The 19,589-nt window shown below is 46.5% G+C and overlaps 1 protein-coding gene across 8 annotated transcripts in view; it reads right to left on the bottom strand.

The window, feature by feature from the left end:
* ANAPC10 (anaphase promoting complex subunit 10) overlaps positions 1 to 19,589 on the bottom strand; it is a 497,529-nt gene that overhangs the window by 124,064 nt on the left and 353,876 nt on the right. The window lies entirely within an intron of this gene.

The raw sequence follows: 19,589 nt of genomic DNA, 5'->3' as shown, positions 1-19,589 counted from the left end.
CAACCCATGTGCCACGTTGCTTCTGAATGGAGAGCACACCCCGGCATTCAGCATATCCAGAGGTACACGGCAGGGGTGACCCCTTTCACCCCTGCTGTTTGCGATAGCAATGGAGCCGCTGGGTGGTATGCTCCGGTAGCATCATAAGAGGTATGCGCTAGACTATCCTACGAGGCCAGTATTGATTTCGCTCTATGCAGATGATATCACGCTCTATGTGAGGGACTGCGAAGCTGGGCTGAACAGCATGATCCGCAAAATAACAAAATTTGGAGCTTACTCTGGGATCACCATAAACTGGGAAATTTCTCACATTCTACCACTCACCCGAAGCACTGTCCCCTTCCCAATGGATTTCCCATTACAATGGTGTGAATCAGAGGTCCGCTACTTGGACATTAACATTGTCAAGGATAAGGAGGAATTAATGAGGGCAAACTATGGGACGGTTCTTAATAAAATAGAGAAATCAATAACCAGATGGATTACCCTACCACTCTATCTGGCTGGCCGAGTCGCCTTAATGAAAATGGTCATCATGCCCAAATTCTTATATCTATTTACAAATATTCCCTACTTCCCCGGCTGGAAGTTTTTTACGTGGCTCAAGAGTCAGTTAATAAGGTTGACATGGGGTGGGAAACAGCCTCAGATTAAGTGGAGTACCCGCACACTGCCGTTCGCACAAGGAGGGTTTGAAGAGCCAGATCCCGAACCCTACTATCTTAGCACCAAAGCACATTATGCTGCACATTGGTTTGAGCCCCGCCCTTTATGACGCACTTGGCGGTGGAGCGGGGTATATGGCACCTATCCCCCTGACAGGGTTCCCGGGAACTGATGAAAAGACGGCTAGAGGGAGAAGGTCAACGGTAGCATGCGCCAGCACTGTGTGGCGTGCTCTTGCACAATGATCACAGGCTCCACTGCTATACCCCCGCTACTTCCCCTCTGAGACGCACATAGGTTTTGTGTGTTGCAAACCCTGACGTACTTCAGTTGTTTTGCACATTTGAGCCAAAAACCGTAACTTAGGGCCTGATTACGATGGCGGTGGGAAGGCCACCATCAGGCCGTCGATGGCGGTCCCACCGCCATCCAGCTTATTGATCCGACTGCCACATTAGGATGCAGGTGATCGGAGCTCGGCTGCTGGGGGGAAAGTCCGCCATGTCTGACAGGATCAAGGATCCCGTCAGGGTGGCGGTCGGACTCCTATTCCCTGCAAAGAGGGCAGTGCCTGCTCAGGCACCACCATAGGGATTAGGATGTGCCAATCCGCCTGCCCTGAAAAGGCAGGTGGAAAGTGACTTTGGGGGCCCTTAGCTGGGCCCCCTGGCCCTCCGCTATGGGGCCTGGGGGGCACCCATGGTGCCCCCTAAAACATCCCTGCAGGGATGTTTTAAATGTGTACATTTTGTATTGCCGCAATGCAAAATATACACATTGCGACCACCTTGAAGGCAGTTGCATCGTAATGCGTTCAGAGGGCCCACAGACTTCTAGTCGGGCGGTCCTCCTTCCACCACAGTGCCGGTCGGACGAGAGTCTGACTGGCATTGTAATCAGGGCTTCAGTTCTTAGCTGTTTATTAAGTGAATTTCTAGGGTTGTTTTCTTTTTTTTTTTATTATTTTTTTTCAATTTGCTTAGATAATTTGTGATTTTAATAATCTACACCCCATAATGATGCCTTTTTCCTGTTCACAATATTGTGAATTTCATTTAAATTGCAATTTTATTGAAGTGAACACCTTTTCTTTTTTGAGACTTTTTCACGTCTCTGGGTGGTCCCCCACGACTCCTCTCGGGCCTGGCACCTCTTATGGCCCCTCTTACACTGGGCGTAAAAATCATTGTTTTATTAATTGTGATTTTCAAGCTGGTCATTTGCCAATCAGATTTGATACAAAATGTAAAAGTTACTTACAAGATTCACGATTATCTGAATAGCGATTATAGAGGACACATGTCTACGAATGTATGAAGCCTTTAAATCCTGCTTTGCAACCTGTTTAAAAATCCTTTATCTCAAAAACTCCTGAACAAATCTAAACCAAACCAACCAATGCACGCTTTCGGAGTAATGTTCTGCTTTCATGGCAAGTTTACTGTAAATCTGTTAAGTGTTTTTAGCTCTAGGCGTAAGCAAAGTTTCTTCCGGGAGCTAAAACTGTTTTGAGACCTCCTCTTAACTGTTATTTCCCTGCGAGGATCTTCAGAAAAAAGATGCATTCCGAACCCCAGCGTCCCAGTTTGGTGCAAATCCATACATAGGCTGAAACGTTACATGAAAATCTAAAAGGCCTTTTCAATGCAAAGTGCGTCTGAACTAAGACTCCAGACTGGAGACCACCACTGAGTAATAGGAGCCTCCATTGGTGATAAAAAAAAAAGGTTCAAACGCCGCTTAAAGGATGCACTTGCAGTAACAGATACTAGTGGTTTGCATGCAAAATCCGCACGGGCCACAACAAAGGCCGCCAGGCGTTTTAAAAACGCCAACTTAGTGGCGGCAGGAACTGCGTTCAACTGCCACAAGGCAACTTGTTTTTCGTGATGTGGTGTGAAGTAAACGAAATTAGGCGTGTGCGGAGCCTTTGTACACACACATTGCTCCACCCTCGACTAACAACGAATAAATAGCATGTACCCCAACCAAAAATTAGACTATTCAACAAATGAATCTTCTCTTTGAGTAAATACTACCAAGTATAAATGGCATAGGAATTCAGAATAGTAACATCCATATTAACGGTGTCACTAATTTTACAAAAATTGAATTTCTATTTTAATGCAAGGCAAGTAATCCCTTTCGGTGGGTTTAATTCTATTCAGCGATTATATCAAAGCCAGGAGTCTAACTGCACAGGCCTGGCTCCCAATAAATACAACACAAACATTTCCAAATCAACACAGTTACTCAATCCTGCTTTACAAAGGACCAACATGGCAACGTTCATGATGGTAGGCGCTTCATGGCTCTCATCAGCTCCACAGGTAGTAAAAAAAGCAAACCTACAATGAGGTAATTAATCATTCATACATAAGCTTGCATCGGAAAAGTATTTGAGATCTTGGGTTACAAAGCAATATACTCAAAACCAAATAGAATTATTTACCATTTGAAAACGGATCAGAGCGACAGCGAACACATTTTATTCTGCGAGGCAATGCCGACATCTAGTGGATAGTTCTTAAAACAACATTAGCATATTTGGTATGTGCAATACATTTTCTTACGGTATGGTATGATTATACTTCTTAATTCTACCGCATGATGCAAAATCTAAACAAAAAGGAATATGTCGGTCGATTGTATACGCATGTTTTTAGCATTGGCTCACGGTTCAATTTAAGCAGATACAATAACTAGATTTTATGTGTGCTCAATGCATAGGGTTGCCCTTTCTACGGACAACAAATATCAGTTGTCGTTATTACTCAATTTAACAAACTTACCAGGATGAAAGGCCACGTGTCCGAAAAGCTTAGTGACAAGCCGATCTCATCGCTTCGCGTGTGGCACGCGCTTAACTCAGAATCCTCTTGTATTCATATTTACTAGAATGAACTGTGTTACTTACCTAGCATGTGTGAAACGTGCAAGGCCCTCAAGAGTCATAAACAATGTAAAGTTTGTAATTTTTATAACATTTTTCCTTAAAAAATATATTTTATATTTATAGGATGACAAGAATTTAAATTCCCGAAAAACGGGACATTTCACTAAAATAGAAGAAGGACTACAAAGTTTCTTCAACAGAGCACACAGAATGGCGGTGCTCCTCAGCAGAGAATTACAGTAAGAACATACATAAAAATTAAGTTTTACAACCAGTAGCATGCCTGTTAATGAAATTGCTTTCTTATAACAGTAGCTAACCATCCCTGCTTTGGCAAACATATAAAGGCACCTCCTACCGTTTTCAGTTGACGCTCTCTAAAAACCGGGACATGAGCTAAATTCCCAAAAATCTGCTGGGACAGTCCCGGCAGATTTCAGGGAATCCGGGACGTCTGGTAACTACACCTACAAACACCCACCTACACACACTCACACATATATTCCCTGCACACATCTTGAAGATGGAATGATTGCTGCTCTTCAACACTTCAACACACTTTTAGAAAAGCCTACCTCCGGTCCCAATGGTTCAAAGTTAGAAATTTGCTTTCAGGAAGGTGTGTAGCAACTAGCAAGTGCATTCTAACATGTTTGTAAATTCTCCTAAAAGTCACGACTTTGTAAGGATTAAAGAGGATAATGGTAATGTATGCATGAACACATTACTACTTCATTCATGTGCACTTTTGCTTTCAGCCAGCCAAAATCTTCGTGAATCAGAATACTCAATAATAAACTAGGGTGATGTATTATGTTATATTGGGGGCAAATAACCTAGCTTTCCAAGTGTCTTCCCAATTTGTATTCCATACAAATGTTTTGTTACACTAAAACTTGTTGCACTTTCTAGAACATGTCCAGAAGGACAGGAAAGCCTCATTATGGGCAGGTTTCGGTTTCATGTGGAGGTCACTGGCACTTCACACTTTGCTTTCTCTTTGAATAATTTAATCAGTTCCAGATTGCAGTAGCCTGCCATAAAAATAAACCTGATGATCCAGGGTGAGTATTGGTACTTAGCACGAAGCAGGTTGAAACTAACCATATTGATGTGTAGTGAAGTGCCCCTTTTACTGCACGGTTGCCCCAAAGATATATTTCTGGACCCCTGGGTTAAGAGCCTCCCGCCCCCGGGGTCCTGAAAGAGAGCAATTCCTGAGCAGAGGAGCCCAGCCTCCGTCCTCAGGATGGGAAGGGTCCACGAAGAGGAAGCTTCAAAGGCTTGCCGTCTTTGTGAGCTGCCACAGCCATTTGTTGGCCCCAGCAACTCTTCCCCACCAGTTCTGACCCCCACTTTGGGTGGGAGAATAGACAGGATAACCAAGATAGGAGGAGAAGTGTGTCCATTTTTGCCCACCCCACCCCTCAGGAGGGGGAGGCGAGGCAAAGCACAACCTGGGATCCGGCAATCCTGACCTGGGATCTGGTGATCCCTGACCTGCCCCGAGTCTCCTAACGACCCCCGCAGCCCTTTTCAGGAGAATCCCCCCCAACCGGAGCTAGTAAGAAGAATCTGACGCCGAAGACACCCCTGCACCAGACGCCCCGCGGCCTTGGGTGGCCCAACCAACCGTGTCACGGCATCCCACAACATCCCAACCTACCTCTCCAACCGGTGGTCGCCTCCAGAAGCTCTTCGTGCCCAAGCCTGCAGTGTATGTTCAAACCGGAGAATCCTGATTGAAAGTAACAGGGCACCCAACACCAAAACAGCACCCTGCAACCGGCCGCCTCAGTGCCGCTGTGGGTGTAAATTGGGTGCTAAGTTGAACTCCCCTTTGCCCTGAGCTCAAGTTCAGGAGCTTTTCTCCCTCAAACATGTGGCCTGCTCGTGAGCAGACACCAACGGGAGGCCCCATACCACCATTGGATAACATTGGGCCTCAGCACTCTGCACCCGCTCGCCCTAGTGTTGCGGAGGGTGCTTTGAGAGTGCATCCTTGACCCAGGGGGAAACCTTGTTCTAACCACAGAAACTCACCCTTCAAGACCGTTTACTTACCTGCAAAACGATAACCCTATTTTCCTCAATAGGATTGCATGGACTGTTTTCCTCTGAAAAACTTCTAAGTTTTATGGGAACCTAAGAAATTGTGTTTTGATAAAAACTGTTTACTTACCTTTTATGTAGGAAATATCCCAGTGTGATATCTAGGCATGTCACACTGAGTAAGCAAAGTCATCTGAAAAGCAATCTAAACCGTAATCATACAGTACCTGCAAAGTAACTGAAAAGTAATCTCAACTGTTTCTAAACAATGGACCTACCTGTATACAAAACAAGTACATACAACTGCATTCAACTGTATTCAGTCAGTCAAAATACACTTTATTCATTTTTTTTTTTAAATCATAAAAGGCAAACACGGTACAACAAATTTAAAATGCAAAATATGTATAATTACATCTCATAGTCAATAAAATATTAACAATGCATTAAAAATATGTTAACATTTAGGTAAAAAGTATAAACAGGTTAAAAGGGGACAGTTTGCAGGACCCTCTTACACCTTGATCTAAAAGCAGCGGTTAGATAACTTGCAACACTGAACATTATAAAAGTGTTAGGCAGTGTTTGCAAAAAAATTAATGCTGGTCCGACTTGGGTAAAACTGGTATCCTTCAAGATCGGGATTAAATATTTTTGCCTCTCAACAGTATAATGCCCACAAAAAAACATAAAATGGAGTGTCCTGGTTTGAAAACTTATCACAGCTACAGGGTACGGCATCTTCAGGTTTAGCCCACGAATGAAAACAGCCAAGCGAATAATGGATTAAATTCATTCTAAATTTTGTTAGCAGGGATCTGTGGAGTGGGCTCGTGACAATTTTTAAATAAGGTTCCAGAGAAGGAGTGGTAGATAAAATCAAATAGGTTCTTACGAGAGGTTTTCTTAATTCCACCTCCTCTCTCTGTAAACAAGCCCTCGCCAGAAATTCCTGCTTAATCCATTTAACATCCTCCTTCCTAATATTATGTGGATTTAAAAATAGCTCCGGTCTCCCTAGTGACGTGAAAGAGGATTTAATATATCTCAACCATCAATCAATCAATCAATCAATGACACTTATAAAGCGCGCTACATACCCGTAGGGTCTCAAGGCGCTGGGGGGGGGGGGGAGGGGCCGCTACTGCTCGAACAGCCAGGTCTTCAGCTTCTTCCTGAAGGAGAGGTGGTCTTGGGTCAGGCGCAGGTCGGGAGGGAGGGAGTTCCAGGTCTTGGCGGCCAGGGAGGAGAAGGACCTTCCTCCTGTAGTCGCTCTTCGGATGCGGGGGACGGCGGCGAGGGCGTGGTTGGCTGATCGGAGGTGGCGTTTGGGAGCGTAGAAGTTGACTCGGCTGTTGAGGTAGCTCGGGCCTTGGTCGTGTAGGGCTTTGTGTGCGTGGGTGAGGAGGCGGAAGGTGATTCTTTTGTTGACGGGGAGCCAGTGAAGGTCTCTCAGATGTCCGGAGATGTGGCTGGTTCGTGGGATGTCGAGGATGAGTCTGGCTGAGGCGTTCTGGATCCGCTGGAGTCTCTTCTGGAGCTTGGCGGTGGTACCGGCGTAGAGGGCGTTGCCGTAGTCCAGTCGGCTGGTGACGAGGGCCTGGGTGACGGTCTTCCTGGTCTCGGTGGGGATCCACCAGAAGATCTTCCGTAGCATGCGTAGGATGTTGAAGCACGCCGAGGAGACGTTGTTGACTTGCCTGGTCATGGAGAGGGAGGAGTCCAGGATGAAGCCCAGGTTGCGTGCATGGTCTGTCGGTTTGGGTGCGGTGCCCAGGGCGGGAGGCCACCAGGAGTCGTCCCAGGCGGAGGGTGAGGGGCCCAGGATGAGGACCTCCGTCTTGTCCGAGTTCAGTTTCAGGCGGCTGGTCGTCATCCACTCGGCTACCTCTTTCATCCCTTCGTGCAGGTTGGCTCTGGCGGCGGTGGGGTCGTTGGTCAGGGAGAGGATCAGCTGGGTGTCGTCGGCGTAGGAGATTATGCTGAGGTTGTGTTTGCGTACGATGGCCGCGAGGGGGCTCATGTAGACGTTGAAGAGGGTGGGGCTCAGAGATGATCCTTGAGGGACGCCGCAGATGACTTCGGAGGCCTCTGACTTGTACGGTGGTAGGCGGACTCTCTGTGTTCTTCCGTCGAGGAAGGAGATGATCCATTCCAGCGCCTTGTCCTGGATTCCGATGTTGCTGAGGCGCCGTACTAGGGTGCGGTGGCAGACCGTGTCGAATGCCGCGGAGAGGTCTAGGAGGATGAGGGCCGCTGTTTCTCCATTGTCCATCAGGGCTCGGATGTCATCAGTGGCGGCGATGAGGGCGGTCTCGGTGCTGTGATTGGCTCGGAAGCCAGACTGTGAGGGGTCGAGGGATCCGTTCGTCTCGAGGAAGGCGGCCATCTGCTTGTTGACGGTCTTCTCGATGACTTTGGCTGGAAACGGGAGGAGCGAGATGGGGCGGTAGTTCTTGAGGTCGGTGGGGTCCGCTGTTGGTTTCTTGAATAGAGCGCTGAGTTCGGCGTGTTTCCAGCTCTCAGGGAGGATGGTGGTGTCGAAGGATGTGTTGATGATGTCTCGCAGGTGGGGTGCGATGACAGCGTCGGCCTTGTTGAAGACGTGGTGAGGGCAGGGGTCCGTCGGTGATCCGGAGTGGATGGAGTTCATCGTGCGGATGGTGTCTTCGGTGCTGATCGGGGTCCAGGCGTGGAGGGTGGTGGTGGGGGATGGTTGTTCGGTCATGGTGTGCGTTGGTTGGTTGTAGAAGCTGTTGTGTATGTCCGCGATCTTGTTGTGGAAGTATGAAGCGAGGGAGTTGCAGAGGTCTTGCGATGGGGTGATGTCGTTGTTTCCTGCGCTGGGGTTGGAAAGCTCTTTCACGATGTTGAAGAGTTCCTTGCAGTTGTGTGCGTTGTTGTCCAACCGGTCCTTGAATGCTGTTTTCTTGGCGGCGCGGATCAGCTGGTGGTGTTTCCGGGTGGCAAGTTTGAAGGAGGTCCTGTTGTCCGGTGTCGGTTCCTTTCTCCAGACTTTCTCGAGGGCTCGGCAGTTCTTCTTGGAGCTCTTGAGTTCGTCGGTGAACCATGGAGCCTTCTTGCTGCCGGGTCTGCTAGGCGGGGTCCTCAGTGGGGCGAGTTCGTCCGCGCAGTTGCTGATCCACTTCGTGAGGTTGTCGGCGGCCTGGCTGGGGTTCGCTGAGCTGGCAGGAGGGTGCTGGCTCAGGGAGGTGGCGAGCTGGTCTGCTGTGATCTTGTTCCAGCTTCTGCGGGCGGCCTGTTGCTGGTGGTGGTGGGTCGTCGTTCTCTTGAAGGTGAAGTGGACACAGCTGTGGTCCGTCCATTGAAGCTCTGTGGCGTGGCTGAAGTCGATGTCTGTGCTGGAAGAGAAGACTGAGTCGAGTGTGTGTCCGGCGAGGTGGGCGGGGGTGGACACCAGTTGCTTGAGTCCCAGGTTGGCGAGGTTGTCGAGCAGGGTGCTGGTGTTGCGGTCGTTGTTGTTCTCTAGATGGAAGTTGAGGTCTCCCAGGAGGATGTAGTCAGCGGAGGGGAGGGCGTGCGGGCTGACGAAGTCGGCGATGTCCTCGCTGAATTGTGTGCGTGGTCCAGGGGGTCGGTAGATCAGGGTGCCTCGGAGGGTGGTGTTCGGGTTGGTGTGGATCTGGAAATGCAGGTGTTCGGCGCTGGTCAGGGTGTTGTCGGTGCTGGTCGTGAGCCGGATGGTGTTCCTGTGGATGATGGCGATGCCTCCTCCCATCTGGTTGGCGTTTCGGTCCCTCGGGACGATCTTGTAGCCCTCTGGGATAGCGATGGCGATGTCGGGAGCTGAAGAGGCGTTCATCCAGGTCTCCGTGAGGAAGGCAACGTCAGGGGCTGTGGCGTCTAGAAGGTTCCAGAGTTCGATGGCATGTCTGTGGACGGAGCGGGTGTTGAGCAGGATGCACTTGAGGTGGGTGCTGCTGGTGTTCGACTTGGCGGGTGCTGGTGCGAGGCTGGTCCATGGAATTTTCATAGCCTGGTCCCGTGAGATCACATCCTCCAGAATGCTGTGGTTGAGTGTCAGTTCAGGGTTCATCCATGTTTTAGCCCAAAAAATTAATGGAGCCAGCTTAAGCCTATCCGCTATATAGGGCAGACCAACTTCCTCATGGATGGGGAGGGTCGGAGTGGACTTCGGGACAGATAAACGTTGTTTAATAAGCCCATTTTCCAATCTCTGGATTTTATCCTGGTTGACATACCCCCACAAGGCAGACCCATACAAAGCAATTGGAATGCACTTGCTGTTATAAACCTTTAACACTGCCTCCATAGGCTTGGCATTCAACTGTATTGTTTTTGCAAAGTATTATTTTACTTACCTGCATCAGGCCTGGTTTGGTTCTTGAAATAAAATGCAACTCAATAATATTTTTATACAAAACAAATTGGTCAGAGTTCAGTCTTTAAGTGTGTGAAATAATTTCTTGCCTGAATGTGTACAATAAATGCTTAACACTACCCTCTGATAAAGCTGTACTGCTCGCCCTCACTACCACAAATAGAGAGTAAGGTATTATCTACTTTAGCCTCTGCCTACCCATGGGGATCCACTGGACTCTATATAGACTGTACCTTACTTTGATATAGTATATACAGAGCCAGCTTCCTACATCTTGCTAATCATTTATTGCCTGCTTACTTCACCTTAGCTTCTTGTCGGAACGTCTTTAAAAAGTAAAATCATTTGGCAGGTGGGGACAGACCTAGCTCCAATAAGCTACTGGCAAAAAGGTTGTGAATTTGGTATCATCTGTAACATGGCCCATGCAACATGGATCTCAGAATAAAAGGGAAGGTTAGGTAGCTGCCTTAGAAATGTATGGAGGGTATAGGACCTTTGAATCACCTAGTGTACTTTGATGCCATCATGAAAGTTAGTTCTTGAATGAGAGATCAAGAGATAGAAAGAATTATACAGTGGGCACCCTGCTTGGTTATAGAAGGTTCAAAGGAGGGGACAAAAGCACTGTAACTAGTGAGCTTGTTCTCATGCGGTAAATGTAGAAGCGCAAAGCCCTCTAGAAGTTAAAATTGATAGGCGGTTGCTGAAAAGTTTATGAGACTACAAAAGCACAACAAACACTCAATTGAGGGAAAAGTCAGTAATTCAAAATGGACGCCTAAAGACTACTCTGGAAAAGAAATCGCAAAGTTCACAGATTTCTGCTGGACCATTTTCACGTGAGGAACTGCACTTTTAAAACGATACATATTTAAACTGGAACTTTCCGAACATTGCACAAACAATATTGAAATCCCAACTTTAGGCCAGGAGTTGCTAGATAGTACAACTGCTCTGTCGTGGTTTTCCATCAGAAAATGGTTGCAACTTACAGATTCTTCTGTGAGATTGGCAAACATGCACAGATGTAGCATCTATCTGGAACACAAACTCCCAGTAAACCCTGCCTCATGCCCCTATATTCAGAAAGAACAGCAGGATAGATTTCTGGGCAGCCTTTCAGGGTGAAATGTTTGGGATAAAAGACAAAAGTTACATTTCTTCTTTCTCGGACTGAGGTCCTCATTAAGATGGCGGGCGGACTGCCACCTACAGGCTGTCAGTGGTGGCCTGCCCGACATCCAGGCCATCATTCCGACCGCCACAATACCGGCGGTCGGAGCGCAGTGGTCAGGGGGGAAAAGAACTCCGACAGGATCCAGGTTTTCGTCAAGCCAGCGGTTGGACTCCTATCTCTAAAATGGAGCTGGTGCCTGTGCAGGCACTGCTGTAGGGATTAGGCTATCCCCTTCCGACTGCCTTTTCATGGCCGCCCCACCGCCATGAAAAGGCAGATAGTAATTGACTTTGGGGGCCTCAGGCATGGCCCGTCCCCTGAGGCCCAAGAGGCCTGGTGGGGGGGGGTGGGGGGACATGTAGTGCCCACCCCCCACACAGCCATACCTCCATGGATGGGATGGATGGCATAGATGTGAACAAAGTGCCCTTTTTCTACTGCGGCTTGTGCTGCAGCACCTTAACTGGGCCACAGCACAAGCCGCAGCGGAAAAAGCATTTTACGACAGCCTGCATGGCAGTCTTATCATAATCGGGCAGGTGGAACCGCCGACTTTAGGTTGGACTGTCACCTGCCCAATACGATAGAGGTCTGACTAACCATCATTGTAACAAGGGCCAGAGTTTGGAAAATAAAATCACTAGTCGCATAATGACTGAGACCATCCTCAGGAGTTAGGTACACATTTAAAACAGGTAAGACCTTTTTGTGTTCAGCATTAATGTCCTTGCCTCTTATCAGGGCACCGTCCTTTAGAGATAATCTGTGAGAGGTTTTGGATTTCCGAATACTAGTTTAGTGCAAATGGGATGCAAACCTGTATATTAACATATGAATAATATATTCACAAATCAAGATGAAGAATTAGCAGATAAAAAAGGAAGTTATGAAAAGGGAAGTGCACCATTTTAACACAAAAATTACCAGACAGGTAAAGTTAACCCACATGCCAACTTGAAAAATACTTTTTGGTTTTAGAGGTGTACTGCAAGGTTTTCACAATAACGCAGATGACAACATGGAACTGAAAATCACCGCAATTTTGTTAAGTGTGCAATACTGTCTTTCATTGTTTCAAACTAAATGGTACAGGGGCATTTCAATTAAAATATGAGATGACACCACATTTAATTCTCTTATCTTCAACCATAGCAGACCCCCTCAATGATTGCGCAAGTATGGGATGGACACAACTCTCCCCCTAGCGTTGCTTAAAATGAATACCCAGGCCTCTCCAAAAGTACAGCAGTGTGCTCTGTGCAGTGCAGGCTCCAAAAGGATTCATAGCAGGTGTAATATGTGTGTAGGCCACTGACAGGGGGACAGGGGAACAGGGGAAACAAACAACCAGGAAGGCAACCCTGTATAGCTAGGAACAAGGGTAAATTCCAAATATTAACAACAAATAGGTTCCTTCGGATGCATTTGTATCCCAAAAATAGTTTACAGGGGCCTGGTTACACACTAGGGAATCCCAGCATGTTAATTAATCAAAAAGCAAAAGCAATTCAAACATACAGACATATACTTAGGGCAAGAAAAAAACTCAAAGCGAAACCACATTTATTAATAAGTGTTCCTGGTGAAGGCACCGTGCAAGTGACACAATGACAAAGTGATAGTTGCACATAGTACAAATGGAATGGTCACAGGTATAGTTCTTTTAAACTCTGACATTCATCAAAGTTCAGGAGTATATTCTAAAAAGATTTCATTTGTGATCAAGTAAACAACCATTGACGTTTCAATAGTGAATCAATAAAGAAATGAGACACAACGTAAATTGAAAAGAAAGTCTTCCGTTTGAAATACTCAAGTTGTATAAATCCTTATCAGTGCCAACCCAGGCGTCTCCACTGGGATATTGACACTATTAAACAAGAGAAACAGGATCTTTGTTACAAGCGACACTACAGAGAATCACTATAGTAATGTATGGTTTTCTGTGCTCCAAAAATATTTTTCCATTTGTTATTTCCCTTGCTTTGATAGTTTATTAACAATAGCGTCTGTTAATACTGAAAAGCAAAAAAAACATTGTTGTAAATTCATCAATTGCTCAAAAGGCAATTGAACAGAAATGCCTTTTAACTTTACAAAGAACTCGCCCACTGTACAATTTTTATGTGAGAATTTCCACCAAATCAAAAACAGAAATACGTACTCAATTTAAATTATGAAAAGAGTTAATGGGTTTAATTAGAAACATAAGTTAAATATTACAGGGACTTGCCAGAAACTGAACAAAAGCTTAGCAATGTCAAAAGTTAATATCACCTTGAAAAAAAGGTGCATTATGCCTCATTTAAAAATATTTTAGGATTTTAGAAGAATAGAATATAAACTTTATTCGGATTATTACGATCCATAAAAGCATTACAGTTTAAAATCTTCAATGAGATCTGATTTACCAATTAATTTAAAAACAGCAAAAAGGAATTACAGTACTATTATAATTTAAAGGTTTTTCCGATGTCTGTATATACATTTTAGAAAATTCAGGACATGGTAACATGTGGCTTCGGTGTCCAAAAGCTGCAAACTCAACATGGCTGCTCTGCATTGTCTAAGACCCCAAGATTTTAGAAGGGTCAGTAGCCAGAGTTTGCGGTGGTCCTGATAAAATTTACAGAACAGAACTGTATGAATGGTGGATTGACCTGATATCCCATCACATGGACATGGAGGTAAATTTGAATCCCAAACATTTGGTGTTGGGAAGACCACCAGTTTATGAAATATGTTCAGTCTGAATCTTATCAGGAGAAATCGTTCAAAGGTGCCAATGTCAAGATTTAGATAGGGCTGCATTGAAAGGGTAGATTGGACCAGCATAGCATGCTGCACCGACTGTTTTCCGGCTTCTGTCTGAAGTCTCAAATTTGTCAAATGATCCAACGCTCGCTTTTTTAAGTTGTCATTTGCGAGTTCTCCAATTTTTTCGGGATTAAGATAATATTTTTCCATTCCAAGATCGCTAAGAAAGGTCCGGATATAGGCCAGCCATTTGATTTTTAAAGCGTAGTCCAGAGACATTGCATCCGCCAATATTGTTTTTGTGAGGTCGTTTTTATCTGACACCCAAATACGTCGCCAAAGTAGAAGTGGTTGGATTTTGGCAAGATCTTCAATATATGGTGCCCCTAATTCTAAGTGGCAGGCGTAAACGGAGGAAGTTTTGGGGGCAGATAGGATGAATCTAAAAAACTTATTTTCTGCGATTTGCAGAGAGGTGACGTCCGTGTGTCCCCATAGTCCTGCTCCATATAAGGCTGTAGATTGGCACTTGGCTTTATATATGGTTAACAGTTCCCTGGGTGGACGTTTTCCTAATTTTTGAGAGAACGACACCAATGCGGCTAGTGCTCTTTTAAAACAATGTTTTCTGGCTTCTACTGCTGGTTTCCAGGAGAGTTTATTGTCTATCATGACCCCCAAATAACAGTATTCATTTGTTGAGTCAATTTTTTGACTGTCGAGGTAGATGGATTTTTGCTGTTTTTTCCCGACCCCAGCCTTCATTACGAAAGTCTTTTTCACATTTATATGGAGGTCAAGAGTTCTCATAAACTGGGAATATCTGTTAAAGGACCTTTGGAGTTCACGGGGAGTTTGTGCGAGGAGGACGGCGTCATCCGCATACAGCAGAGCGGGGATCGGGCGGTGTTTGGCCAATGGGAGGTCACGGGCACCCTTTAGTAGCTCGACCTCCAAGTTGTTGGTATAGAGGGAGAAAAGGAAGGGTGCCAGGACGCAGCCCTGTCTAACCCCACGCTCTACTGTGAAGGACGCCGTCAGTTCTCCCTTTGTCCCGTAGCGAACTCTTGCGGATGGGTTGGAATAGAGTTCCCTTAGAAAGTTCAGGAGTGGTTGGTCTACCCCCATCTGTGCTAAAAGGGACCACAATTTTGTGTGGGAGACGCAGTCGAAAGCCGCGGACAGATCTACATAGGTCATGTAAAGTTTTGCTTTCTTTGCATGCACATATTTTCCGAAGATTATTGATAAATTTAGGGCTTGTTCCACGGTACCTAATCCTTTTCTGAATCCGAATTGAAGATCGGATAGGATACCTCTTTCTTCCGCCCAGTCCTGAAGTCTTTCTAGTATCACTCTTCCTGCTATTTTCCCCAGTGAGTCCAGCAGGGAAATTGGGCGATAGCAGGCGGGGTCCATACGATTACCTTTTTTAAAAATCGGCACCATGATGGACCTAGTCCAAGACTCTAGAATTCCTATTTTTGCCGTAGCGCTGCAGACCCTTGTTAAAATTGGTGCCCAAAGTTCTGTTTGGTATTTAAAAAGGTCTGCCGGGACACCATCCGGCCCTGGAGCTTTCCCTTTTTTGGTAGAGTTCAATGCCACAAGAATTTCAGGAATTTCGAAATTTATATCTATCGGGTATGGTGGGAATGTTTTTTCCTCTTCTTCCAGCTCTTGGTCATAGATTGGTTTTTGGAAGATACTGGTAAAATGTGATACCCACGTTGCAGCATCTATGGCGGCTTCGATTTTTGGGGAAGTGTCATCCGCCAAAAAGGGAGATCTTATAATTCTCCAGAAGGCTGTAGAGTTTTTTTCCTGGGCACTAGTGTGGAGTTCGTGCCACAGCGCTTGCTTCAGTTCCTCTTTCCTCTTTTTCCTTGTTTTTTGATATTCACTTCTGAGAGTGGCTATTGTTCTGGGATCTCTTTCGTTTTTATTTAAGGCTAACTTTAGTTTTGTATGTGCCTTAGTGCACTCTTGATTGAACCAGCCAATAGCCCGGGATGAGTCAGATTTTTGTTTTCTTGTAAGTAACACCTTAATTTTTTCCATAATTTGGGCGAAGTTAGTTAAAAGCTCCGTGTCATTAGTAGCTATATCCAAACAGATTTCAATTTGGGGATAGACTGATCTTATTAGCTCTTTGGTGAGTTCCTCTGGATTTATCCTCTCCCACTTTATAGTATACCCATTTACTTTATCCACGTTGATATTTTCCTGAGTCAATGCGTTGGCTATTATTACTGGAGAACATTTTTGATAAGTTAGTGAGACTTCCAGAGTTAGTATTGCATGGTCACTTTGGGAATTTGGTGATACTTCAAAGTTCTTTACTCTTGATTGTAAGGAAGCTGATATAATTATAAAGTCCACCGTAGTTTGGTAACCTCTTCCTATATAGGTAGGTGCAAGTGAGTTTTCCCCATAGTCCAAGGTGTTTACTATCTGGAGATCCAGGTCGGATAGGAGATCATTCATTTGCCTTCCCATTTTGTTGTGCGAGAAATGGGTAAGTAAGAGGCCGTCTTCTGTCACCATGCCAGGGCATTTTCTTTTTAGTTGGGTACAGGCGTGAAGATTGAAGTCGCCTGCCCATACCATTGTTGCCGGGCCTCCTTCTCCTTGCTGCATTATGAGGGTGATTAGTTTTTCGTGGAGGTGGGCCAAAACTCTCTCAAAGTCCAATTCATCCAGATTGTTATAAAAATTGATAATAATCATCGACTCTCTTTTCTGGAAGTAAAGACCAATGATCTGCAAATTTGATGCCAGTTCAATGACCTTTATTTTAACGTTTTGGATAGTGTTCGCTATGTAAGTGCACAGACCTCCCTTTGGTCTGCCTGTATGTCCCGACTGCGCGAGGGACGAGTACGTCTTGTACCCCTGCAGGTGATATTCTTTTAGTGACCATGTCTCCTGTATACACAGTACTTGATGGTTAAGCATGTGGTACAGGATTGTCCCATCCTCTATTTTTGTCCTTAATCCAGCGATGTTCCACGAGATCAAACTCAGGATTGTTAAGCTATCCCTTGAGCTTTTTGTTCTTTTTAATTCATTTAGTTTCTCGGGAACAGGTGGAATCTCTAGGTCTGGAGGGACTGATGGGGGTTCAGGGGGTTCTAAACGGTCTGTATGATTTTGGGAGTATTCCTGAGGTTGTGGTAGTCAATCAACGCACTCCAGGGGACTATATCTGTTTGCTAATTGGAGGCCATTCCAACTATCCCAACGTATGGGGTCGTTGTGCTTTGTCCGATGATCCTGTCCACTCCATTCGTTCCTATCTCTGCCTTGATGGTTTGGGCCTAGTGGATTGAATGGGGGAAACCATCCTTGCCGTGGCTGTTGCCATAAGTGGGTGTTATAGTGCGTATATTGCTGAGGTTGCCACCATTGTTGGGTGGTATGATATGGATGTTGAGGTGGGTTTACAGGAGGTTGGGTAACAAGGTGTGTGGGTTGGGGAAATAAGGCAGGTGGTTGCCACTGGAAAGCTGGATGCTGTAAATTTTGCAAGGAACTTGGCCTATCTGGGTAGCGTTGGGGATGATACATGTTGTATTCGGAGGGATTTATAGGGCCGGTGTTTGGTGGGTGTACATACGAGGGAAAATTTTGCCTCGAGGAAAGGGGTAGGAAGTAAGACAAGGGAAGGGGGTTTATTTGTGTGGCAGGTCCTCTGTTGGGCGAATTGCAAATGTAGTTTGATGCCCCTATCTCCCTAAATTTGATACTGATGACGTCCCCCGCTATTGCCTTCGTGCTTCTACCAACCCAATCTCCTCTACGTGCGGAGAAGATGTCGCCCCTAATATGGGCAGGTAGTGGTCTATGGAGTTGGAGCCACTGGGCACATTTGTTCCTCAGCTCTGCGAAAGTTTCTCTTGCGCCCTCCTTCAGTGGGGGAACTGCTGTTAACACCACCACGAAGGGAGAAGCTTCCGGGGGTAAGTTAATTATTTTGGGCCGAGGTTGCTTAGTCTTCAGATCTGATGGTTTTTCTTGGGAGGGGGTCTCTGCTGGAATGGTGGAGTTTCCTTTCGTTTGTCTATTATTTGTTTTTGATTGACCTTCTGGGCCTGTTTGTATGGCAGAGGAAGGATCTACCGCCTCCGGGGTGTTTTGGGGGGCATCCAGATTGCTCCCTTTTTTGGCTAACGAATGTGTTACTGCCGCTTTTTTGGTTAGTGAGATGTTAGACTTGTCTATGATGCCTGTTATTTGTTTAGTGCTGGATGGTTTTTTTTGGGGTATTTCCTTTGCTCCCTGCATTGGGGCGGGACCATTCCTGCTTGATTTACAACTGCATTTGGTGTTGATTAATGACGTGAGTCTGTCCAACTTTGATATGAGTGGTTTAATCTGCGCTGTGATTTTGGCCTCATGGTCGGATTTTAAATCCATAACCATGTTTTCCACCCAACAGGGGATGCCTGCCGAGGAATTTGGGGTAGGTGTGATCAAATTGTGGTTCTTTATTTTTGTCTTTGGTTTTTCCTTGATGATTGGCATTGCCTTGGGGTGGGTGGAAATATTTTCCCTTATTTTTGTTGTTTCTAGGGTCATTTCTGGGTCAGGTGGTAAAGGATTACTGATGGCACTCTGATCTAATTTCTCAACCGGTGATTGGCAGGCTTCTAAGTCTGGGGTTGCGTCGAGATCGACGTATGATTGATCAGAGTCCGATTGGGTTACGGATAAATCTACGGAGTTTGGAACAGTGAACGTAGGAGCGATGGTTAATGGCAATGGCAAGGAGCAGTTATTAGCCACCTGGTGAACGGGGGAATTTGCGGTGGCAAGTGAACCGAGCGAAGATCGTTTTGCCTGCATGAGGTCCAGAGAGACTCTTTTCTCCAGTAGGATGATGCTTTTGTCAATGGTGTCATTGACCCTGGATATGAAAAGGTCTATAGGGCCGGTCACTTGCGTCACCAGAGTCGCTTTCTTAGACGCACTTCTTGTTTTGGGACGCGTCCTGAGTCCCAGTAATGTGCGTTAGATTTCGTGGGGGGCTGGGGGATCGACGTGGAGTTCAGGGTGACAGGGCCGTGGCCGTCCTCTGCCGTCCTCGAACGGCCTCAAACGGCCCTGTCTTTGCCCTGTCTTCGCCCGAGCTGCGTCCCGCGCTGCGGGAGAGAGGTGTTGTTAAGTAGGAGGCGTAAAGGGCGGGGGGTGGGCCAGCAGGGAGAGCGGACCGGAAGCTCTTCCTTGGTCTTGCAGGGACTTCTGGGAAATGAAGTCCCCGCACGCTCGCAGCCCCGCTGGTCCCTCGCGCCCCTTACCGCCTTGCTGTCTTGCTGCCGGTGTCCTCGCCTCAGTTCTTCAGGAAGCTGCCTCTACCAGCACCCACCAGCGAAGCGGCACCCGCGGAGCGGGTGCGGCGAGAGGTGGGCTGGGAGGCTGATGCGCTGTTTGGCTGGTGCGTGACCACTAGAGTGAAGCCTTCCGCTTGGATTGCAGAGTAGGTAGGTGTCCCACAAGGTGGAGGGAGAGGGGCGCTTTTAGCGGACTTGGATGGGCGGGGGGCGGGCCAGCAGGGAGAGCGGACCGGAAGCTCTTCCTTGGTCTTGCAGGGACTTCTGGGAAATGAAGTCCCCGCACGCTCGCAGCCCCGCTGGTCCCTCGCGCCCCTTACCGCCTTGCTGTCTTGCTGC

Source organism: Lissotriton vulgaris, chromosome 3_1 (genome assembly GCF_964263255.1).
Source record: "Lissotriton vulgaris chromosome 3_1, aLisVul1.2, whole genome shotgun sequence".
NCBI classification, from domain to species: Eukaryota; Metazoa; Chordata; class Amphibia; order Caudata; family Salamandridae; genus Lissotriton; species Lissotriton vulgaris.
This window is presented reverse-complemented; position numbering and strand designations above follow the sequence as displayed.